Genomic DNA, 26,965 nt, shown 5'->3' with positions numbered 1-26,965 from the left:
ACCTCCCATGCCAATGGGGTTCACATTCCAATAGACTATCAGTAAGAAATTTTCCAAGTATGAAATTTCCCAATGGTGAAATTTCCAACATTTATAAGTCTAAGGAATTTTAAGGTTTACATTATATAACTCCTGTATTTGTCCTGGCAAATAGATTCCTAAATATTTCATATTATCTAGGATGATTTTAAATGGAATTTCTCTATCTCTTGCTGCTGAGTTAATTATGGAGAGATAAGTCTCTAGTATTTTAGCCATGTGGTGATAAAAGGATTTTTTGGCCATGGGAACCCATGAAACAAAGAAAAATGATAAATGGTCTTCAATCCTGTTTAGTCCCTTTCTTCTCTAGCAGTTGTGGAAGAATGACAAGAAAGTGGATACATAATGTTACAAATCACATTGTTTTTAGACTGTCAAGGAATTTTAGTTTGATTGTCAGTATTGAGTTACCTTTTTCCTTACTTCTTTTTAAAACCCTTGCCTTCCACATGTTTCCAGAGCATAAGAGTGGTAAGGGCTATTCAATGGAGGTTAGGTGACTTGCCTAGGGTCACATAACTAGGAAATGTCTGAGGTCAGATTTGAATGCAAGACCTCCCATCTCTAGGACTGGTTTTCTATCCACTGAACAACCTAGCTTCTCCCTCCTTCCTTCATTCTTAAGACATTGATGTATGTTGGGAGTATGATACTCTCAGAATAATGTCAAGCAGTTAATTCCAAATATTTAGACCTAAAAATGTGTGGACTTGAAAGTGGAAAAACTGAGAAGGGAAGACTAGAAGTGTTATGTTGTTACATTGGTCTAGTTATTTTTTCTCTAAGAATGACTTTGTGGCTAGTTCTTTTATTTTTCTTTGGTGACTTTATTTCATTTGAGTTCTTTTTAGTTAACAAAGGGAGACCATACACTTTACCTCTCACGTCATCATCTAACATGTTTTAATAATTAAAAAACAAACATGCCAGTAGTGACTGTCTCAGGCAGAGTCCATGTAAGCTTCTAGTACTTTGACCATTCACTATTACTTTAGAAATCTTATAATATGAGCTTCTTTAACTATATTAATAGTCTTTAAGTTTTTTAAAATATATATTTAGCATGTAATTCAAGTGTAACTTTGAAACTCCTCAGAGAAGCAAGAATTCAAAAAATGTCCTAGGGTTTTAATTTAATTGATTGAACTTATTTTGGACTACTTAATTCTATAATAAAAGACCACTCTTTATCAATAAATTTAATTGCATCATTTTCCAATTCTCCCATTTGTAGATGCTCTTTTTCATTACTTGTTCTGTCATTACAACCCTAAACTTATGAAACATTCATTTAGCAATGTCTCCTCTGAAAGTTATTCTGTGGGAGTTAGACAATGAGCCATGATGCTTACATTTTCCTATTTCTGAGCTACACACCTGTGTGCTACCAGTATTTCTGAACTAAAAGGAAATTTCATTACATCTTTTTCTTCACTGGGAGCTAGCTAACAGTATAGAAATGACCAAATTTTCCTATTTTCCTCCTCTGGAGATCAGTGGAGTAAATGGTAGTTAGTCCTTCTTTATGATATAAAGACTTCTCATTAACATTATTATCATTGCAAAAGGCTAAATAAAATGACACTTTTAAAGGATAATATCTGCAGGTATATTTTGAATATTGGAGAACAATGGAGGAGTACACATAGGAATATTCTCTAAGCCTATACTATCATTATTCATGGAATGCATCTTTATTCCATATGAGTCCTTTCTCACAACATTTTTTTCTGTGACAAACAAGGGCCAATAACTATATTTAGAACAAATGTGCTACCTTCCTTTATTTATTGCAAAGAAATATAAGAGAACAGGTAATTTTCCTTCAAATGGCCAGAATAAGGTGTCACTACTATATATATATATATATATATATATATATATATATATATATATATATATATATATATATATATATATAAAGCACCCATGATACTTAGAGCTTATTGGAAGAATTAAAAAAAAAGGTTTATAAGATTATCATAGAGTTTTCAACAAATATATCATGGCACAGTATGGTATATCTTTTTTTTTTCATGACATCTAATTTTCACAAGAGACAAGATAAGGGAGTCAAAATACCTCATTGGTAAGTTATTTGAATTAAAATAAAAATACATATATACATATACATATATATGCCTATACATGTACATTATTATAGAGCTAGAAGTGCTCTTATAAGTCACTTAGTTCACCCCAACCCCAGCTAATGTCAATTATCTCCACATTATATTTGAAAAGTAGCTTTTTTAGTATCTCTAATCACCTGAAGGGCAATTCATTTTTATAAGACATCCTCTAAGTGAACAGAATAAAAGGAAAAAAAAAGAACAAATCAATTTAGAAATGTATTCAGACTGATATTTATTAAGATTTGATTTGGTTTCCATGATTCTCCAAGCTAACTAGAAAGACATTCCTCCCTCCTTCTATATTTGGAGTAAGAGAGAAATTGTCCCCTATATTCAATATTGCACAGCTCCCTTCCAAGTGGTTGGAAGCATGTGAAATTCTTCGAATTCTGTCCCCCTGCTAATTGAATATATTGGGCCAGCAGACTACTCTGAGACTACTCTATGAAGCTTTCTTTGGACATGGGATAGCTGGGGGATGTAGAGACTGTGAAACCTAGAGAACTGTGATGGGGGATAGAGGAAAGATGTAGGTAGGGTCTAAAAGTACATGAACTTGAGACATTGTGGTGAGGACTAGACTGGAGCAAGATTGACTACTGGCAAAAATATAAATATCATGTTTACTCCACCATAATCCTTTTTCCTACTTCCTCATTGCAATCTCCACAAGTCCTGATACTTGTCCAATTAATTCTTTTGCATTTCCCTACCCCTAGACCAACTTGGAGGAAAGGTGAATGGAAAGCATAGTCGCCCCAAGCTGAAACAACATTGTAGTTTGCCATTTGAAAGCTTTTTATTTTACTATTTGGATTTCTAAGATGCATGATTGTTTTAATACATTATTTGGTCATTCAAAGTGAATTGTCAAATCTTAAGAAATTGGTTTCATGGCTCAAGGAACAAATCTATACACTATGAGATGGGGGGCTTGATTTGTAAGATAAAAGTGGTTTGATAATTATAGCAATTTGGGAATGAATTGCTGATCAGGTAACTAGGCCTCCTCTATTGAACCATAAAACTAGTTCCTTTATTCTTATTTAGTCCTGATAGAGCTAATGGCTTGAATTACAAAGCAAATCCACATTTGGAATATATCATATTAATCTTGAAGTTTCCTAAAGAAAGTATTGTCACCAGAAAGCTGAATGCTATGGCTCTTGTTTAAACCAACTGGAGTTCCATCATTATTTGCAACCAATTTCAGACTTTTTCAAAGTATTAAGAGGTCTAATGATGGTGATTAACTCAGTTAAAGATGTGGAAAGATCACTAGGTCACCAAAAAATCTAAAACTATCTAATTTGTAGTTAGGCTAATTTATGATGTTACAGAGGAAATAGAGAAGTGATTAAATGTGTAGATTAAAAAGGAAAGAAGAAAAGAAAGAAGGGAGGAAAAAAGAAGGAAAGATAAAAAGAGGATAGAGAGAGTGAGTGAGTGAGAGAGAGAGAGAGAAAGAGAGAGAGGAAAAACCTGAGAATCCAATTGAAACTACAAAGATCTCACAGATTGCTATTTGAAAACATTTTGTTTTACTGTTTGGGCTTCTATGATTCTTGATTGTTTCAATAAATTACAAGACAAGAATAAAATTTTGAATTCTGTGAATTCAAATTCATGATTGACAGAGCTAACCCAGAGTTCAAGGAATAAGACCTCAATAAACAGAATGAGAGGATTTTTCTATTTGGTAACCATTAGGGACCCATACTAATTCTTTGTTTAGAGACATCTGAATATTTTGAACACATAGGTGAGTAGATTACTCATAGTAGCTAGTTATCATCTGATATTCACCAATTTATTACAGCTCCTCCTTTTATCGTCTGACCTCACCTCCTAATCAGTTCAGGGAATTTATTGATCACATGAGACTGTTGATCACATTAGACTTCTAATATCAGAAAACAATAGAATGTTAGATATTAATGAATGCAGTTCTACAGTCACTTCTAGAAATCTCCACCGAAACAACTGTTAACAATAATAAAGGAGAACTTATTAATTCAGGAATCATTATATTGCAGTTGTTTTAATTGTTAAATAGTTTATCCTTATAATAAACCAAACTGTTTCTGTATGATATCTTCCTATGAATCCATATTGTACCTTAAGGAACCTGAGAGAATAAGGCTAATCCATTTTCCTCATGAAAATTTTGGAAGATGACAAGCATGTCCTTGTTATATTTTTTTTTCAGCCTAAAATCCATAACTCTGTCAGTTATTCTGAATATAACCCAGGTTCAAGTCCTCTTTACATACTGGTCATAATTTTCAGGAGTCTCTCTAAGCTATTAATGTCCTTTTAAAAATATAATGCTCAGAATTACATACAATACTCCACGTGTAGTCTGACTACAACAGGATATAGGGGACTATTACCTTTCTTGATTTCTATCTATTTGTCAATGCTGCTTGAGCCTGCATTAACTCTATTGGCAGACAGCATTATAGTGTTGGATTACATTAAACTTGCAGTCAACTAAAATCCCTAATTCTTTCCCCATTGAACTTCTGTCCATCTGAATCTCTCCTGTTCTTTCCTTGTGCTCCTCTCAAACCCAGTTGATATTTTGAACCTAATTGAGAACTATTTGTTTATTTCTGATTAATTTCTTCTTATTGAATTCAACAAAGCTTCCCAGTCCATTGAGGTTCTTTTGTATTCTGATTCTATTATCAATTTCATTAGCTATCTTGAGAATATTAACCAATTTTATATGCATGACATTTATATATTTATCCAAGTCAGTAATTAAAACAAAAAGGAAGTTTATAGAATAGGACTGAAAAGCTAGAGTTGAAATACCACTGAAGACCTTACTCAAGTAGCTCCACTAAAAAGGGAAATAAAATCAGCTTTGTCTGATTTGCTCTTAGAGATGTTTCTTTTAACATAATTTCTAGGCACTATTTCTTCTATTTGAAAATCAGGACAATATTTACTCATATGCAGTACTCATGTGTTCTTGTCTTATATCAACAGGGATTAAGCATTCAAATATGCAAATTCCTAGGGAGTCATTTGTCTACACCAAAATGAGTTGCATTGCCAGAGTGCTTTCTCCCTTCCTCAGATACCGACATGAAGTCATTCAACTCGTGACATTTAGGAATTGGTACTTCAGGAAGGGTTCCTTTTTTAAATTTTAATTTGGAGGCCTGGTGAAATTGTTTGTCAACTTTGGGAGTAGGGGAAGGAGGGGTGAGGGAGGCAACATGAATCATGTAACTTTGGAAAACTTACATGTAAATTTGTTTATGGAATAAAACAAATCTAAATTTTTTTAAATAAAAAAGTTTGTAGAGAAAATAATTAGTAGGAGAGGAATTGATAGGGCCAATTACTGTGGGAAATTCATCTTCCATATGGGAAAGATGTGCACAAGCACTGTCAGATCTTCCATTTTGTTCTCAAGCTTTACCCCATAAGATAGACATCATTGTTGGTTCTTGCTGCCGCTGCTATAATATTGAGGGTTATTCTCTACTTGACACTGGTTCATGAGCTAATGCAAACATGCATTTAGAGACAATTTCTTTCTCTCCTGACTCCATCACAGGAAAGGAAAAATATCCCATGAACAATACCAGTCCCTTAATATAAAAAAAGGAAAAATCAATTTCTCATATAGCTAGCACCAAGGCTTGTTTCTATTTGCCATTATATACAATAAATAATATCCTTCTACTTTTGCTCTATTTCTCTTATTGCGATCATTATTACCATTATTTGAAGATAAAATGAAGCCACTAGTCCTGAATGTATGAATTTTAACAGCTTGAATGAATGTCTTAGAAGCATGAGACACAGGGAAGTAAAAGAGACTAACATAGTCTCTTTTCAGGGAGCCACAGCATCCCAAGTCAGCTCAAATTCATAAACAAAAACTAAATGCTGAAAGCTACTAACACCCTAAATGAATCAAGAACCTTTAGGTATATTAATGATAAGCTACTTGAGGCAAAAGGGGTTGAAGTATCTGGGAAAGAAGAATTCCTCATCATATATACCTATTACACCAAGATTATGATGATGAGATATTCTTTGGGCACAGAACAAGTTGCATACCATTAGAAGACCTTTATGCAAGATTAGGGGTTGATAATGAAGATGACTTTGTAGAGAAGTTGAATTACATGGCTTGTACAGATATAGATTTTAAATGGGAAGGTGGATATTAAAGAACATATTAAAGAACTGGAGGAGGAGAGATAGATATCCAATTTCACATCTATTCTCTAACTTCAAAACATGACAAATGCCATTCATGCTGTAGGAGTGACACCAAGATTAGTTGGAGTTCCACAGGGTAACATACTACACAAAACCTTATGAAAATGAAGACTAGTCTTAGGTAGAAAAGAACGTATTCCAGCAGAAGAACAACTAAGTAATTCAGCAACAGGCTTGTAGCATAAAACACCATCTTCATAACTATGACAGAACAAACACCTAGAATGCTATGGAAGCATAGATTCACATTTGATAAATTTGTTATCAAAGACTTTAACATCAAGTTATAGTTGAGAACTGAGACAAATTATCCATATCCTCTCAAACTTCATCCTTAAACAATCTCTACAGAGGGAAGGAAGAGAGGGAGGGTATGCCATGAAGATATTACCTCATAGTTTCAGATACTTCACTAGACACAATGTGATCCATCCATCAATGTCATCCATGATGATACATACATAGGACATCTGAGAAAACAAAAAAAGTCCTAGTCATGAGCAGCAACACAAATAGCCCTAGAACAAATCAATAACAGTCCCTATAAATGGAAGCCAATGAATGGGAAACAAAGGAAAGCACACACAAGACTACAGTATCGACAGAAAGTATAGACAAGAGAGCATTGCATTTTAAAATGATAACAGGAAAGCACTGCAAAAACCAGTTAAAACAGAGAAAAATATGCATTTAAAAGATTAGCAGCCAAGGAAAAATCTCTACATGTTCTATACAAATTATCTGCCAGTCATAGTAACAGAACAGAAAGAAACAATATTATTTCAAATGAAAACATAACTCCATGATCAAACAAATACATTATATCCAAATTCTATCTTCAAAACATAAGTACACTTACAATAAATCCCTTTGTGAGAAAATCAAACAGCAAAAAAGACAAGCAAACTTCAAATTCATATTCTTGACAAAATTCTAAGAACTTATGCATAATTCTATATTATACTATTATGCTTACACCCACCCACAAAGATGTATATAGGTAAAGCTTACTTCCACACATGAAGATAAACACATTTAATGCTTACTTCCACACATGAAGAATAACTAATGAATTCTGACAAGCATTCATGATAAAACCCATAGTTTACTTCTATGCACAATGAAAATTTCAATCTTACATACATGCACATGTAAAAAATTTACATGCATGCAAGTTCCTGACTGTTCTAGTTTGTTCCTTAATTGAAGAACACAGAACTACAATCAAGACTGAGAGCTGACAAGACTTACATAATGACCAGATGACTGGAGAAGGACAGAGTTTATACAATCAACATAAAAGGACATGGAAGGACTTTGAAAATTTGAACTTGTGATCATGAGGATATGTAAGAAAGCATCATACATGTTCACATCACATATATGCATACACTTCCTACATAGAAAAGGAAGATATCTCATGGAATGGGTGAGTATACAATGTATAGCATAGTGGCAAAACACAAAGTTACACTGATATAAATTAGAAGATAAGACAATTACTTATTCAAAATGTTATGGAAATTGTTGGGATTGTTTAAAATTGTTCCATGGTTTGTTATTATGTCAACACCATGATCATGTAAATCCCTATTACCTAAACTATTTTCCTATACCCAAACTTAGCATAAAACTAGGTAGACAAAATAGCTAAGATAAGTTTAGGATTTTGGGAGGGCATTATTTTGGGAGGGTAAAGGAATATTTAAGATAGTATAGGGTAAGAATTAGATAGATAGGGATATCCAAAAGGTAAGTATCATTAAAATTTGCTGGGTGCAAATTTTTTAAAGACAAAAAAGGGGGGATGTGTAGAAATTACAATGCATGAAAAGGGGAAAAGGGTGGAGACAGAAGCTGTTAGTCGAAATGAAGATTCCATTTGCAATGTGACTGGGAGATAGTTAAAACCAAGTCAACAGCTGGTCTGGGCTGAAAGAGGCTTTTTGGATTTTGGCTGAACCTGAAGGGCTTTTGGCTTTTGCTGGCTGGCTGATTGGAGGAAGAAGAAGAAGAAAGATAGTTGTCCTCATATCTCTCTGACTGACTCTGTTTCACAAGAGTGACTGGATTGCTATTTCTCCCAATATCCTCCTAACCCTCATTTTAGAGAATAGGGAAACCTTATCCCTCTTACCTTATCCTCCATCCTTGACCTGTCTTCCCCAAATAAACCCTTACTTGAGAAAAGAGTATTTCCTCTGAAATCTCAAAGCTCACACTGAGTGATCTGAGGGAGAAGAAAAAGGGGGAGGGGAAGCTGAAAGGCTTCTGAAAAGGGAGGAAAACAGGGAGGAGGGTAGGCAAAACTTGATCCATTAGTCATTTAGTATATCCTCAATGTACACCCTCAGAATTATTATCTATTACACTATATACCCCATAGATTCCCTTTTGTATTCTTTGTTGGTATTTTATTACATGCCCTTATTTTCTAATATAGCTTCTAACTAACAAATGAATTATGATTTAGTGATATCCCTTAAGCATTCTTATCATCTTTATTCATATATAACAGGACATTTATATTTATTTGTAGTTCTTTGGTATTGTTACTATTGCTTCATTTATCTTGGATTCTAGTTCCCTCTTAGAGACTTTGCTCTACCCTTTCTAGTCTGAAAATAATTCTCCTTGACAGAGAACATGAAAGAAAATTGGGAGTAAAATAAGTTCACTTTTTATTGTCCAGGAATATTACACCATCTGCTTTCTTCCTTATTTTCCACAATCAATATATCCAAAGATCCTCTTTTGTTGTTATAAGCAAGTTTCATGCAAATCTCAACTCTTTTTTAGCTTTGGACTTTCTGAAACTATTTTTATAGTTCTATGTGAATTTTATTACATTTTCCTTGTTATTCTCACATAGAAATTCATCTAAGAATTTCTTTTGCATCTACATTAGGCTTTTTAGAGCTTACCTCTTTTCTTCCTTATTAGGTTCATTTGTGTTTATATTTTTGGAATTTCTTTATTGAGAACTTTCTATCCCTCTCAAGTCATATTCCCTTTTAGAGTCTGTCAAGGATTAGAAAACTGTAAAAGTTAAATTAATATACAATAAATTCAAATATTATATTTTATGACTTATTAATGATCACTAGAAATAACAAAAAACAAAAACAAAAACACATGCCCATGGCTAATCTACCTGTTCAAACAGCCTGCTCCACCAAAGCCCCAATGCAGGAAGCAAGGAGAGCTAGCCAGGGACAACCACCCTATTTATCTCCTGTCTACTTCAGCATGTAATGACAGGAAGTCAGTGGGCTCCTGGGAAATGTAGTTCAAAGGCACAAGATTTCCAATTGCACAAAACCAAAGTCCAAGGCCCAAAGAAATGTAAACATTTAATCTGAATTCAAAATGCTTTCTGCAATGTTAGGTCTTTTTATTTAATTCATGTGTGACTCACTCCAAATGTTTCTGATGGTCCCCTTCCTGTTCCAGCTTTTGCTGATTCAACCATCATTATTCTAGTAGATGTAACCAGTGACTTAGCTAGTCAGATTTAGGTGCAGAGGGGGTAATTTCCTTGTCAAGTCTCTGAAGATGAAATTTTTGAGATGAACATTTTATGGAAACAAGTCAAGATGTTGTTTGCTGCTCTGCTTTAAGCTGATATAATTTGCAGCAGTAATGTAGGTATTTGAAATCTCTTATCACTAGTACATCCCATCTCTTGGAATTGTGCTGGGCTCATTCATGATATATATTAGGAAATTATCAATGTTTTCCACAAGAATAGGCCATTTATCATATATCTCAAGGTAATATTTTTTAAAATCATCATTTAAATGATCTCATGCATTTTTTTTCTAGTTCATGGATTTCTACACAGATTTGTTTTCATATTAACTTATAATGCTATGCTAGTACTAATTCATTTCATTTGTTTTAAGTACCACTTATCTTTCCATTGTCAGTTTCTAGTTATCCCAATTTCTAGTTATCTTCAGAATGCAATAAAATCTGTGACATCATATTTATCTTATATCAAAATTTAAATTCCATTTTAAATATTACTCATACTCTGTCATCAATATAGAGACATATGAAGTCAGCTCTGTTCCTGAGATATTTATAAACAATTTTTCCTGTTAATTACTAGATGCTTATTTACCCTTTTTTATGTATCAAAAATAATATCCCCCCAAACATCCAGATTAGATATTATATTGAGATACAGTCCTCCCTCTCTTCATTTTCAATTTAAAGTCATCTTGCTCAGATTCATCAAAATTACAACCAAATGTATTTTCTAAGTCTCCATTACTACCAAAACAGTTGTCCCCAAATCTCTGTTTTTTAACAGAATATTAAATTACCTTACCAATATCTATTTAATAATCCAAAAATAGTAATTTGAAATTTTCTCTTGCCAAGGAATGAAAAGGCTGCTTTAATTGTGGAAGGGTGTGGATAAGTTATGACTTAAGGCCAAGGAAGAATTTCAAATAATAACAGGAATGAAAGATGTTATCAAAGAATTAAATGATAGGAAAAGATGGCCTGGCTTGTGGCGAACTCAAGGATGAGGGATGAACAGGTAGAGAGCCAAATTACCCTGTCAATATCTGAAGAAAGCAAGCAAGGGCTCTATCATATCTAAAATATTTTGGATTGCTCCTCTATGGAGATACTGTGGGATTGTTACAAGGGAATCACTTTAAAAGACTGATATATATTAATTTAAGGTCGCCCAGGAATCAGCTATGTAATTCCTAAATGAAAAACTCAAGTCAGCCGTCAGCCTTTTTTGGAGTTTAATTACAATAGGAGCAACAAAGGAATTAGAGATATATAGAGAGAGAGAAAGGGGAGAGAAGGGAATAGGGCTTAAATACCCCTTCTGTTTAGGCTGGGCCAAAAGGCCCAAGCCCTTAGATAGCTGGGGCAAAGAAAAGAGATCAGTCCCTATTACTCACGTGTCCAAAATGGAGAAACAGTCTCAGAGGCCCCCACCTTCAGCTTCCTTCAGAGCAAGCTTCCTCAGAGCCCAGGAACCACACCGACCAAAAACTCAATTCCCCCTCGAGTCTCCAGACCCTCCTATCTTTAAGGAAACCATCCAAGTTGCCTCCCCTCAGTCCTCACATCTACCAATCACTCTTCATCAATTTCCCTGTCAATGGAGGCTCTCGCTTAACCCAGGACCGCCCAGAGGTTTCTGGCTTTTGCACATGTCTGTTGAAGGTCATATTTTTCAAATGATTAAATCTATACTCCTTTGCTACAGCCCTTTATAAATCCTGTTAACTTGAGTATGGTAGAGATTGGAATAATTAAATTTTGATCTAGGCTGCAGCCCTTACTCAATCCTATTAGGACTGAATAGGGTGGAGTATCTCCATTGTATCAATTCTAAAATCAATCAAGACTCAAGAAATTCCTGTTCTATGCTCAAGCATAGGTCAAAGTCCTTTCCATTGTTCAGCAAAGGGTTTCTGTCCTAAAGTAATCTTAAGAAGGGAAGAGAAGGAACCTCCCATGCCAATGGAGTTCCCATTCCAATAGACTATCAGTAAGAAATTTTCCAAGTATGAAATATCCCAATGGTGAAATTTTCAACAATTATAAGTCTAAGGAAATTTGAGGTTTACAGGATGGCATGCTCAGTTATTTTGATTTTGTTTGTTTGTTTGTTGAGGTTGATTTGAAATCTGTGCCATTAAAGGGAAAATCCAAAATTAGTGAAATGACAGGTCTGTCTGAATGTCTTTTCCTTACATATTTTACTATGCCTCTCACAGTAGATAAAGATCTGGGCATGGAGTCAAGGAGTTCTGAATTCAGATAAGGCCTCAGGTAGTTAATATGTGTAAAATCCTTGACAGTTCACTTAATCTCTGTCAGCCTTTATTTCCTCAACTATAAAATGTCCAGGAGAATAACGAGATTGCTTTGATGACAAAATGAGATTATTTGTCAAGTGTTTCATTATAGTTCCCAATATATAGTACACACTATCATACTTGGGTTTTTTCTTCCTTGTACATCAAACTCATAGTACTTTCATAATTTGCACATGATTCATTCTTGGTGTTTTCCCTATATTCATTCTTTTTAATGCCATTTCTTCCTCTCTTATAAGAATACAGGATTATAATGCTAGAGTCCAAGTTTGATGGTTACACCATGCTTTTATTATAAATCTTTTCTACTTTTTTTTTCCATTTGTAGTGTTATTTTTCATCCTTAAATGCCCTGAGGATGACTACCTATTTGAAATACTTGCCAAGATTTCTTTTAACTGGTTTTATATTACATCGATTCTTTCATCTTTCTGATATAACGCTTCTCATAATTATCCATCATTTTATTTCATAAGATTTGAGGAATAGGTTTCTTTTCTAACCCAATGTTATTTGTAACTCTCAAAAATGTTTTTATTATTATAGTAAATAGAAGAATCATTCATGGGAAAATATTGGACATTAAAGGCTATAAAATGATATGCAAAAAAAAAAAGAGTGGGGGGAATCGATGATGGTACCTAGAGATACTTGAAGAAATAAAATAAATAGAATCATCTTTGTCACACAAAGATACACATGGGAAGGAAGGGGAAGAATACTCTTAAAAGAGGGAGAGGAAGAGAATGCTAATTGGTAATACTTGAACATTACTCTCAGTGAAATCAACTCTGAGAGGGAAAAGCTTCTAGATTGGCCAAAATAGTCACCGCTAAGTCACTGCTGGTGATGAATTTCTCTATAGATAGCTGGCTGATCCTTAGTAAAAAGAATCTGTTTTCAAGGCCATACCTAAAAACTTTTCAGTATAGGGAAACCTATAGGAGCCAACACATGATTCATATAGCATTTGATAATTCAGTCCAGCCTTTATTAAGTGCCCACTTTGTGCCAGGCATAGTGCTAAATTTGGAGGACATAATATCATCCATTGAAAATATACTTCTGAGGTTTCAGAATAATGTTTTGTGGAGGAACTAATTAAAAATAAATACAATGAGTGTGTATCACTGACAATAATTGACCACTGATTGGTTAGAGTGACTCTTCAAATGTGCATTGCGCCTCGCCATCCAAAACGCGCACAGACAGTTTAGGCATTTTATAATGTGAGTCATCTTAGAGATCCATCTTATGTGCAAACATTCCAGTCCTGCCTGGATGACAAGCTGTCTGCCAAGGGACCACTCACTGGAAGCTCAACTGAGAAATGGACCCAGTCCAGAGATGCAGTGAAGGAAACATCAAAGGCAGTCCTATGCCCCAAACAATGCAACCACCAGGACTGATTCGACGAGAACAACACTGCTATTGAAGACCTATTGAGCAAGAAGAACAAAGCCTTTATGGAGTGGTAAAATAACCCAAACTCTGCTCCTAAAAAGGACAGATTCAAGTCTCTCCAAGCCACGGCGCAGTGTGAGATCAGGAAGATGCAAGACCAATGGTGGGAAAAAAGGCAGAAGAAATCTAGCGTTTTGCTGATACAAAAAACTACAAACAATTTTTCAGTGCCCTCAAGACTGTCTATGGGCCATCAAAACCCACCACCACTCCCTTGCTGTCCTCTGACGGTGACACTCTCATAAAAGATAAAAAAGGCCTCAGCAACAGGGTGGAAAGAACACTTTAGTCAGCTTCTCAAAAGACCCACTTCAGTCGACCAAAGCACCCTTGACCAAATCCTCCAAAACCGCACCATTGAACAACTTGACATCCCTCCTTCAATAGAGGAAGTCCAAAAAGCCATTAAACAAATGAGTGCAGGCAAGGCACCTGGTAAAGATGGGATCCCAACCGAGGTGTACAAGGCCTTAAATGGAAAGGTGCTCCAGGCACTCCACATAGTGCTGACCAGCATATGGGAAGAGGAAGACATGCCCCCAGAACTCAGAGATGCCTCCATCATAGCCCTGTACAAGAACAAAGGCTCACGAGCAGCCTGTGACAGCTACAGAGGCATCTCACTACTCTCCACTGCTGGAAAGATCCTTGCCCGTGTTATACTCAACAGACTCCTGTCATCTGTTTCAGAGCAGAACCTGCCTGAATCACAATGTGGCTTCTGACCAGATCGCAGCACCATCGACATGGTCTTCATGGTGAGGCAAATTCAGGAAAAATGCCTTGAGCAGAACCTGAGTCTCTACATTGTCTTCATAAACCTGACAAAGGCGTTCGACACAGTGAACAGGGACGCATTGTGGGTGATCCTCAGCAAGCTCAGTTGCCCAGCAAAATTCATCAAACTGATCCAGCTCTTTCATGTCGACATGACAGGGGAAGTCCTATTTGGTGGAGAGACTTCTGATCGCTTCAACATCTCCAATGTTGTGAAACAAGGCTGTGTCCTCGCTCTGGTACTATTCAACCTATACTTCATCCAAGTATTACGACATACTGTGATGGATCTAGACCTGGGTGTCTACATCAAATACCGACTGGATGGCTCATGATTCGACCTTCGCCGCCTGACTGCAAAAACAAAGACAACAAAGAGACTCATCCTGGAAGCTCTCTTCTCAGATGACTGTGCTCTCATGGCCCACCAAGAAAATCATCTCCAAACCATTGTGGACAGGTTCTCCACCGCAACAAAACTGTTTGGCCTGACTATCAGCCTCAGAAAAACAGAGGTGCTGTTCCAACCTGCACCAGGGAGGCCAACTAACCAGCCATGTATTACAATCGACGGCACACAGCTTTCTAACGTCAACACTTTCAAGTACCTGGGCAGCACCATCGCCAACAACGGGTCTCTAGACCACGAGATAAATGCCAGGATCCAAAAGGCCAGCCAGGCACTCGGGCGGCTGCGCTGCAAAGTCCTCCAACACAGCGGTGTAAGCACTGCAACGAAGCTCAAAGTGTACAACGCAGTGGTCCTCAGCTCGCTCCTGTACGGTTGTGAGACATGGACACTGTACCGGAAGCACATGAAACAGCTGGAGCAATTCCACCAACGCTCCCTCCGGTCAATCATGAGGATCCGATGGCAGGACCGAATCACCAACCAGGAAGTCCTCGACAGAGCCATATTCTATGGTGAACTGTCATCTGGACTCAGGAAACAAGGTAGACCAAAGAAAAGATTCAAGGATCAGCTAAAGTCCAACTTGAAGTGGGCTGGCATTACACCAAAGCAACTAGAACTCGCTGCCTCTGACAGAAGCAGCTGGCAAACCCACATTAACCATGCCGCCGCCACCTTTGAAGATGAGCTACATCGACATCTTGCCGCTGCGCGGGAACGCCGACACCAGGCCACAACCACACCTCCCGTAACAACTGGCGTCCCAGGCCCCATGTGCCACAAACTCTGCGCCTCAGCCTTTGGACTTCAAAGCCACGTGAGGGTACATCAATAGATGATAATGCACAAAGACAATTGTCATTCTCTGTCACTGAGAGACTACCACAAATACTACTAAATGCATCAAATTTGTTCTTCTAAAGTTGCCCTTTAACTATGGCTTTAGAAATGACTGTTTTGGAAGGAATGAAAGCAAGAGAAAGGTGTGAGACTTCTTCATAGTGGAATTCATTGATCTTAGGGTCTGGACCCTTGGGTGATTTTACCTAGGAATTTATTTTACTCTGTCTTGCAACTATTTCTTTTTAATACTTGAGCATGAAGCTATGTTATAAGCCACTTGATTGATATCTTAGGTATGATTAGAAACAGCCTTCAAGTATTGAAGGTCATATAGCTAGAAAGTATCAGAAAGAAGAATCAGACTTAGATCTTCCTGACCTGGATGCACCCCTCATGTAATGTCTGATATTGCCATTAAAGCTACAATGAAATATTTGTTACTCATCCCAATTTTGAAGTGAAAAAGCATAAAGACTTCCTTTCAAATGCTTGTTTTGTAATTTCATTTCATTCCTACCTTCACCTTTGGATCTATAAGTTCAAGTAATGTCATTCTGTTTTCTATAAAATGAAAAATTGTATACCATTAGTTAATCACTATTTTATTTTGTTAACACTGAAATGTAGTGTTCTCATTTTCTAAATTCATTAGAAATGCCTTTTAGTTTGTAGAGATAAATAGTAGCCTCAAGGGGACTGAGTTAAAAATTCAACCTTGTTTTTGATGTATCCTGTGTATGATGCTTTGAAAAAAATACTATAAGTTTTCTTAACTCCAAGAAGGAGTAATGTTTTTATAAAAATTAATGAAAGCTGTAGGTATTATCAAATGTGGTAGCAAGAAAAAATAATCAGTCCAAAATATTTAAAATCTAAGTGTCTTCTTTATAATTTGAATCCAATGATCCTACCAATGATTATAGTTGATAGGATTTGGATCCAGAAGGGAATTCTGAGGTCATCTAGACTTTTTTTTACATATATGGCAACTAAGACTCAGAATGGCAATGTAACTTTCCCAAGGTCATATAGTCAGTAAGTAACAGAACTAGAATTAGCTTTGTTTCTAAATGCTATGCTCTTCTTATTTCACCATGAATTCCCTAAAGGAATCAACAAGGATATTTAAAACAGCCAATCCAGATCAAAATGGACTAGCAAAATAATAGGAATCTGTCAGTATTTTAAATTCCTACTGTTATTTGACCTTTTCTGTCTCATCTTTATCTATTACAACCTTAGCAGATCAGTGAATTTCCGTTACATCCTGATGGATTTCTTCAGAATATCTCTTCTTTTTTTCTCATCAGATTTTTTTTTGCTTTTGTATCACTGGAATTTTATTCATGAGAGATTCTCACACCTTTAGGATTGATTTCCCATGCTGAATTTTAGGCCACAGGAGCCTATCTTTTCTCTCAAATCTTTGAAATAACACTTTTCCAAAATCTATGGTGTGAATCAGACCATGCATCATTTTCCCTCTTTATCACAAAATTTAAGAGAGAACGTTCATTCCTTCTCCAATTTTCCATCAGTTCTACTTCAGTGGTCAGTTATTAGTCAGAATCACTTAGGCCAGAATCAGAATAGTAAATCCTTTCATCATTTCCTCAGTCTTTAAAATAATAATATTATTATTAAAGCAAACTAATACTTTATTGGTCACTTTGTTTTTGACAAACATGAGACTAAAACAGTTATATGAAGAATTGATATATCTAGTCATTATTATCTCCATATTGGGTTATGATCTCTCTCTAAAACTTAATTCTCTTGACTGAGGGAACCTGTCATGCAGGTAGAATTTTTTTAATAACCATTACCTTCCACCTTAAAAGAAATTATTTGCATTGGTTCCAAGGGAGAAGAGTGGTAAAGGCTAGGCAATGAGGGTTAAGTCATTTGCAGAGTCACATAGCTAGGAAGTGTCTGAGGTGAGATTTAAACCTAGGACCTCCCATCTCTAGCCTTGGCTCTCAATCCACTGAGCTACCAAGTTGTCCCTATGAATGGGGATTATAGGAGCAGAGATTGGAATTAACAAAGGTAAATAAGTGAAATAAAATGACTAATGAAATTCTAGACAAATAGATAGATATTATTGGAAAGGTAGGGTGATTTATATTATGAAGGAGGGACATAGGTTAAGACTTGAATGTTATTTGAGAGAGAATGAGAAGTCATTTATATATTTTGAGTAGAAGGATGACACAATCATAACTCTGTATGAGTATAGTTAATATGACAACTATTTGATTAATAAATTGGTGAGAGAAGAGTCTATATAGAACAGGTCAGTTATGACATTGTTGCTTAAGTCTAATAATTAAAGACCACAAAGTAGTAGCAATGAAAATACATTTTTCAAAAGAGATTGAGGAGTTCAATTCAACATGAGTGGACCAATGATTATATAATGAAAAAAGGGGAAAAGTATTAAGATTTTAAGCATAGAAAAATGATGCCTCTACATTCTCTCTCTCTCTCTCTCTCTCTCTCTCTCTCTCTCTCTCTCTCTCTCTCTCTCTCTCAAGTCAGCACTGGCCAAAATCAACAAGTGTGCAAAGGGATACCCTGAAGTGAGCAAGGGGCACCCACAGGTCTTGGGAGTTAACTAAGACCACCAAAGACCTACACCTGAGAGCAGTAACACCAGAAAAGCTGGCAGACAGGGGAGGGAAGACCTTGGGCTCCCCCAGGAAGATAGCACAGCTGTGGAGAACTGAGAATTTGCCTGAGGCTAAAGCCTTGAGCATCAGACCCTTACACTGAGAGCAAGCCCTCCTCACTCAGATTTCTGACTGGAAAGGGGAGAAAAAAAACATGGAGATGGCAAACAATGATCAGGAACAGCCTCTCAACACCAAGAAAAGCAAGAAGAAAGGGGTGACTTTGGATACATTTTATGGAGGGAAAATACAGAATACAGAGGAAATAGAAGAGGAAACACAAACAAATGCTCCAAAACCTTCCAAAAGAAATGGAAATTGTCCACAAGCTCTTAAAGAATTTAAATTGGAAGTTATCAAAAAATTGGCATTTTGTTATCAAAGTTATCAAAAAATTCCTTCTGGCAGGAAAAATGGGAAATAATGCAAAAGGATTTCAGCAATCTGAGGGACAAAAACATGCAATTGCAGAAACAGCTTGAAGCCTCAAAAAGCAGGACAGACCAAACTGAAAAGGAAAACCAGTTTTTAAAGGTCATAATCAGGCAACTGGAAGACAATGATCTTGAAAAAGAGCAAGAATTAAAGCAAAGTCAAAAGACTAAGGAATTAGAAGATGACATAAAATATCTCACTGATAAAGTGACAGACCTGGAAAACAGAGGAAAGAGAGACAATCTTAGAATCATTGGTCTACCAGAAAAGCCAGAAGTAAACAGTAATCTTGATATCATAATACAAGATATCATCCAAGAAAACTGCTCGGAAATTCTAGAACAAGGGGGCAAAATAGGCATTGAAAGAGTTCACAGAACACCCTCTACACTAAATCCCCAAAAGACAACTACCAGGAATGTAATTGCCAAATTCCAAAGCTTTCAATCAAAAGAAAAAATCTTCCAAGAAGCCAGAAAAAGACAATTTAGATATAAAGGAATGCCAATCAGGGTCACACAAGACATTGGAATTTCCACAGTGAATGACCATAAGGCCTGGAACATGCTATTGAGAAAGGCAAGAGAGCTGGGGCTTCAACCAAGAATCAGTTATCCATCAAAACTGACTATATATTCCAGGGGAAAGTATGGGCATTCAACAAAATAGAAGATTTCCAACTTTTTGTAAAGAAAAGACCAGAGCTCTGTGGAAAGTTTGACATCCAAACACAAAGAGCAAGAGAAAAATGAAAAGGTAAATATGAAGGAATGGGAAAAGGAGAAAAATGTTATCTTTTTCTTTTATTCAAACTCTCTTCTATAAGGACTATATTTATATCAAACTATATATACTAACATGTAGGGAAAATGTAATGTGTAACTCTCAAAAATTGTATGCATCATTAGAGTAGTTAGAAGAATCACACATAGGAAAACATTGGGAAATCAAGAGGAAATGGAGAAAGAGGGGGAAGAAAGACAAAGGGAGGGGGAAATCATTGATATTACTAAGATATACTTCAAGAAATAGAAAAAAAACTAAATAGAATAATCTTTCTCACACAAAGATACACATGGGAAGGGGAGGGGGAAGAATTCTCCTATAAGAAGGAGAGGAAGAGAGTGCTAATTGGTATTACTTAAACCTTACTCTAAGTGAAATCAACTCTGAGAGGGAATAGCGTCTAGATCCATTGGGATCTTGAATTCTATCTTATCCAACAGGGTGAGAAAGAAGGGGAAATTAAGGAGGGGGAGGAGGAGGGAGTATAAAAATGGAAGGAAGGAGAGGGGGGAGGGAAGTTAACATATCCTAAACAAACAAACAAAAACCCAAAAACCAACCAACAAACAAAAAGGGAACAGAAAGGGAGGGGCTAGAAAGGGAAGCATAGCAAGGGAGGTGACAAGGGGGACTGATTTAAAGTAAATCACTGGTTTAAAAGGTTATAGCTAAAGAAGAAAGGCCAGAATTAGGGGAAGATATCAAAATGCCAGGGAATCCACAAGTGACAATCATAACTTTGAACATGAATGGGATGAACTCAACCATAAAATGTAGATTAATAGCAGAATGAATTAGAATCCAAAACCCTACCATATGTTGTCTTCAAGAAACACTCATGAGGCAGGTAGATATCCACAAGGTCAGAATTAAAGGATAGAGTAATATCTTTGGGCCTCAATTGATAGAAAGAAGGCAGGAGTTGCAACCATGATATCTGACAAAGCCAAAGCACAAATAGACCTGATCAAAAGGAATAGGGAAGGTAAATATATTCTGTTAAAAGGGAGTATAGACAATGAAGAAATATCACTAATCAGCATGTATATACCAAATGGTGTAGCACCCAAATTTCTAAAGGTGAAAATAGGAGAATTGAAGGAGGAAAGACAGTAAAACCATGTTAGTGGGAGATTTGAACCAACCACTATCAAATTTAGATAAATCAAATAAAAATATAAATAAGAAAGAGGTAAAAGATGTGAATAAAATATTAGAAAAATTAGAGCTAATAAATATATGGAGAAAAATAAATATGGATAAAAAGGAATACACCTTCTTCTCAGCACTACATTGCACATTCCCAAAGATTGACCATACACTAGGTCACAGAAACATGGCATACAAATGCAGAAAAGCAGAAATAATAAATGCAACCTTTTAAGATCACAAGGCAATAAAAATAATGATCAGTAAGGGTACATGGAGAGCCAAATAAAAAATTAATTGGAAATTAAATAATATGATGCTCCAAAATTGGTTAGTTATAGAACAAATCATAGAAACAATTAATAATTTCATTGAGGAAAATGACAATGGTGAGACATCCTTTCAAACCTTATGGGATGCAGCCAAACAGTACTCAAAGGAAAATTCATATCCGTGAGTGCATATATAAACAAATTAGGGAGGGCAGAGATCAATGAATTATAAATGCAAATAAAAATTTTGAAGGCAAACAAATTAAAACCCCCCAGAAGAAAACCAAACTAGAGATCCTAAAAATTAAGGGAGAAATTAATAAAATAAAAAGTGATATGAATATTGAACTAATAAAATAAGACTAGAAGTTGGTACTTTGAAAAAACAAAAAAAATAGACAAAGTACTGGTCAATCTAATTAAAAACAGGAATGAAGAAAAGCAAATTAACAGCATCATAGATGAAAAGAGGAACCTCACCTCCAATGAAGAGGAAATTAAGGCAATCATTAAAAACTACTTTGCCCAATTATATGGCAATAAATATACCAATCTAGGCAATATGGATGAATATTTACAAAAATATAAATTACCTAGATTAACAGAAGTAATAGAATTCTTAAATAACCTTATATCAGAAAAAGAAATCGAACAGACCATCAAGGAACTCCCTAAGAAACAATCCCCAGGGCCTGATGGATTCACCTGTGAATTCTATCAAACATTCAAAGAGCAGCTAATTCCAATACTATACAAACTCTTTGACATAATAAGCAAAGAGGGAGTTCTACCAAATTTCTTTTATGAAACAAACCTGACTGATTCAAAAGCCAGGCAGGTCAAAAACAGAGAAAGAAAATTATAGACCAATATCCCTAATGAATATAGATGCAAAAATATTAAATAGAATACTAGCAAAAAGACTCAAACAAGTTATCATGAGCATCATTCACTATGATCAAGTAGGATTTATACCAGGAATGAAGGGCTGGTTCAATATTAGGAAAACCATCCACATAATTGACCATATCAACAAGGAAACAAACAAAAATCACATGATTATCTCAATAGATGCAGAAAAATCCTTTGAAAAAATAGAACACCCATTCTTATTAAAAACACCAGAAAGCATAGAAATAGAAGTGTCTTTCATAAAAATAACAAACAGTATATATCTAAAACCATCAGCTAACATCATCTGCAATGGTGATAAACTAGATGCATTCCCAATAAGATCAGGAGTGAAACAAGGATGCATATTATCACCCCTATTATTTAACATTGTACTAGAAACACTAGCAGTAGCAATTAGAGTAGAAAAATAAATTGAAGGCATTAAAATAGGCAAGGAGGAGACCAAGTTATCGCTCTTTGCAGATGATATGATGGTCTACTTAAAGAATCCTAGAGAATCAACCAAAAATCTAGAAGAAATAATCAACAACTTTAGGAAAATTGCAGGATACAAAATAAACCTGCATAAATCATCAGCATTTCTATATATTTCCAACACAGCTCAGCAGCAAGAATTAGAAAGAGAAATCCCATTCAAAATCACCTTAGACAAAATAAAATACCTTGGAATCTATCTCCGGAGACAAACACAGGAACTATATGAACACAACTAAAAAACACTCTCCACACAACTAAAACTAGACTTGAGCAATTGGAAAAACATTAACTGCTCATGGGTAGACAAGCCAATATAATAAAAATGACCATCCTATCCTAAATCATTTATCTATCTAGTGCTATACCCACTGATCTTCCAAAAAATTTTTTTTACTGATTTAGAAAAAAAAAACATAACAAATTTCATTTGGAAGAACAAAGGATCAAGGATATCTAGGGAAATAATGAAAAAAAAAATACAAAGAAGGTGGCCTTGCAGTTCGAGATCTCTATCTCTATTATAAAGCAGTGATCATGAAAACAATTTGGTACTGGCTAAGAGACAGAATGGAGGATCAGTAGAATAGAATTGGGGTAAGTGACCTCAGTAAGACAGCATATGACAAACACAGACCCCAGCTTTTGGGACAAAAACCCAGTATTTGACAAAAATTGCTGGGAAAATTGGAAGACAATGTGGGAGAGATTAGGTTTGGATCAATACCTCACACCGTACATCAAGATAAACCTACAATATGTGAATGACTTGAACATAAAGAAGTAAATTAGGTGAACATAGAATAGTATACATGTCAGACCTGTGGGAAGGGAAAGCCTTTAAAACCAAGCAAGACATTGAAAGGGTCACAAAATGTAAAATAAACAATTTTGATTACATCAAATTAAAAAGGTTTTGTACAAACAAAACCAATGTAACCAAAATGAAAAGGGAAACAACAAACTGGGAAACAATCTTCATATCAAAAACCTCTGACAAAGGTCTAATTACTCAAATTTATTAAGAACTAAATCAATTGTACAAAAAATCAAGCCATTCTCCAATTGATAAATGGGCAAGGGACATGAACAGGCAGTTTTCAGCCAAAGAAATCACAACTATTAATAAGCACATGAAAAAGTGTTCTAAATTTCTGATAATTAGAGATATGCAAATCAAAACAATTCTGAGGCATCAACTCACACCTAGCAGATTGGCTAACATGACAGCAACAGAAAGTAATGAATACTGGAGAGGATGTGGCAAAGTTGGGGCATTAATTCATTGCTGGTGGAGTTGTGAATTGATCCAACTATTCTGGAGGGCAATTTGGAATTGTGCCCAAAGGGCAATAAAAGACTGCCTGCCCTTTGATCCAGCCATGGCACTGCTGGTTTTGTACCCCATAGAGATAATAAAGAAAAAAACTTGTACAAGAATATTTATCGCTGCATCTTTGTGGTGGTCAAAAATTGGAAAATGAGGGGCTGCCCTTCAATTGGGCAATGGCTGAACAAATTGTGGTATATGTTGGCAATGAAATAATAAAATGGAGGAATTCCACGGAGACTGGAAAAACCTCCAGGAAGTGATGTAGAGCAAAAGGAGCAGAACCAGGAAAACATTGTACACAGAGACTGAAACATTGTGGTACAATCATATGTAATGGACTTCTCCATTAGTATCAATACAATGCCCCTGAACATTCTGAAGGGATCTAAGAGAAAAAAAAACACTATCCACAAGCAGAGGACAAATTGTGGGAGTAAAAAATCCAAGGAAAATCAACTGCTTGACTACAGGGGTTGAAGGGACATGATTGAGGAAAGACTCTAAATGATCACTCTAATGCAAATACCAACAACATGGAAAAGGGTTTGACACAAGGACACATGTTATACCCAGTGGAATCACATGTTGACTATAGAAGGGGTAGTTAGGGAGGGAGGAAAAGAAAATGACCTTCATTTCCAAGGAAAAATGTTTGAAAATGACCAAATAAAATAATGTTTAAAAGGAAAAAAAATGAAAACTGGGACAACAAATGAAAACCTTAATGGGATTAGAATTGGGATGCCAATTGGTTTATCAAACTCTATTGTTTGTTCAGGAAACAAATATTTGAGACTAGCCAAGGCAGAGCAATTCAGACTAAAATCTTATTCATATTCCCTTGAGCTAGAGAGTTCTCAATATCGTCATTGCCTTCATTAACTTATATGGAAGCTTAGTGGCATCAGAGTCTCTGACAGAAATAGGAAATTTAGAAGTAAGGATCATGTTAGTCAGAGAACATTTGATTTTGAACAAGTTGATTTTGAAGGGCTAGAGAGGAATGTCTAGAAGACAGTGGGAGAACTAAGGAAATTGTAATTCCTAGCATGCAACTATAATAAATAATCTGAGGACAGATCAGAGGTAAAAGGGGGGAGAGGTATGGAAGGACAATGCAAGATTTTGGATACTTGAGGTCACAGAGAACCTACTCGCCTAAAAACCCCTTACTCCCTTCAGGGTCCCCTTACCCTTACAAAGATAATCTGACTGTGTTTATTTACTAAAGATGAATTTAATAACACGTTTAGATTGGGAAGGTATCAGGATAGAGGGAATAGGGATTTTCCTATACTTTGTCACAGATTGGGTTTGAGTCTCTCTCAGCTTTTGAGCTGAGGCCAGGCCTCTCAGGCTTGTGTAGGGTTTCTTTTATTCCTGTCTATGCTGTCTCTGTGCTAGCTTTCTTAAGTTCAAAGTCCTAGCAGTAGACAGCAAGAGGAAGAAAAGATTGTCACTTTCAGAGTTGGTTGCGTCTGTCTCTTTGGGTTAGCACCCTAAAGACCAGGCTTACAGTTCAAACTGCTCCCCTTAAATCCCTTTGTTTGATGACATGATCACAGGAATCCAGGTAGAGCCCACAGTTGGGAAAAAATCCAGGAATAGAGGTACATCTATCCAGAGACAGGGAGAGTGTTCCTTACAGTCTGAGGGCCAGGAAAGAGTCTCCTGGAGAGCAACTGTCACTTTCCAAGTTGCTCCTCCCCCCTCCTACTGTCATCACTGTCCATAAATCTTCACTCTAACATTCCAACTGCTGTCTGCTCCACCTCAGTGGCAGAAAGGCCAAAACTTGATTCAGTTTTCCTTTCCACAAAGTCCAAAAGTAGTAAGGCATAATTAGAAGGAGAGACTTGCAGTTGGGCAGACCTAGGTTTAAGTCCTTCTCTGTGTGCTCTACTGACTGTATGCTCTTAGGTGATATATATATATATAATAACATAATAAAACATAATATAACATATTATAATCATATATATATATGCATATATATATATATATATGTGTATATATATATATATATATATATATGTCTCGACTTTTACCAAGGTAGTACTCGGATCAACCAGACCATTAGATCTAAAGTTATAATTTTATAATTGGAGGTCATCCTCATGCAGAAAAGTTCCATGTTCCTTACATTGTCTTAACTACCAACACCAACTACTTTCCAGTTACCAAAAACTGTCAATCACAGCCTCAAGCCCAGGGAATAGCAGAACTAAGAAGATAATTAATATTTCCAGACTAACCTTTCCAGTTATCATCCTAGAAAGCAATCCCTATGGAACTATGGCCTTGCAGCTACTTCTACCCTTATTGTAGTCCCTGCTTCCTTTTAGCAAAGGAAGCTTTCTCCAGTAAAGTTCTTGGCAATTACAAATGGTTCAATGACAGAAATGATGCTGAAGAAACCAGTGGACCTTTCCATGTCACTTAAAACTACAACCTCCTCTACCTCTAATCTCCATTAAATGTAAACTCTTTGTGAGCAGATTGGTTTACTTTTCTATTTGTATCCCCAGTGCTTAGAACAGAGTTTTCCATATAGAAGACACTTAATAAATTATTTTAAAGTAATTCATTCAGTGAATCAATAAGCATATATTAAGTGCCTACTATGGGTTGTACAAACACAAGCATTCCAAGACTGATTTGTAGAGTAGATACCAATGTTTATTGCTAGAAAAAAATTCTTCAATGCAAACTCCCCACATACATGAAATTTATAGTTTGCCAAAAAACAAAAACAAACAAAAGAATGCAAAATAACATGTAGCTCAGGCTCCTTTTTATCCATCATTATTTGAATAGATCCTTAGAAATGAAAATATTGCCATTGACATTTTATTTCTTCAAACCTCTTTCCTGTCTCTCCTTTATAAAAATACCACATCTGGCTTTCTCTACTTATTAGCTTTTTTCTTTTATCAAGAAAACTTGAAAAGTTGGACTTGAGAAACATGCAAAAATTCTAAGACTTGTTTGCATTCTACTGAAATCTTCTTTTTGCTGAAGGGGATCAAATCAATGAAATATGATGAAACCATATGCTCATTATTTCAAAGTGAGCAGCTGCTGCAGGGAATATTGGGAAGATTTATTAATTCTACCAGTCCTGCTCATTAAGTCTAGGTATCTCTAAAC

This window comes from Monodelphis domestica, chromosome 5, assembly GCF_027887165.1.
Source record: "Monodelphis domestica isolate mMonDom1 chromosome 5, mMonDom1.pri, whole genome shotgun sequence".
NCBI classification, from domain to species: Eukaryota; Metazoa; Chordata; class Mammalia; order Didelphimorphia; family Didelphidae; genus Monodelphis; species Monodelphis domestica.
Note: the sequence above shows the minus strand (reverse complement) of the source record.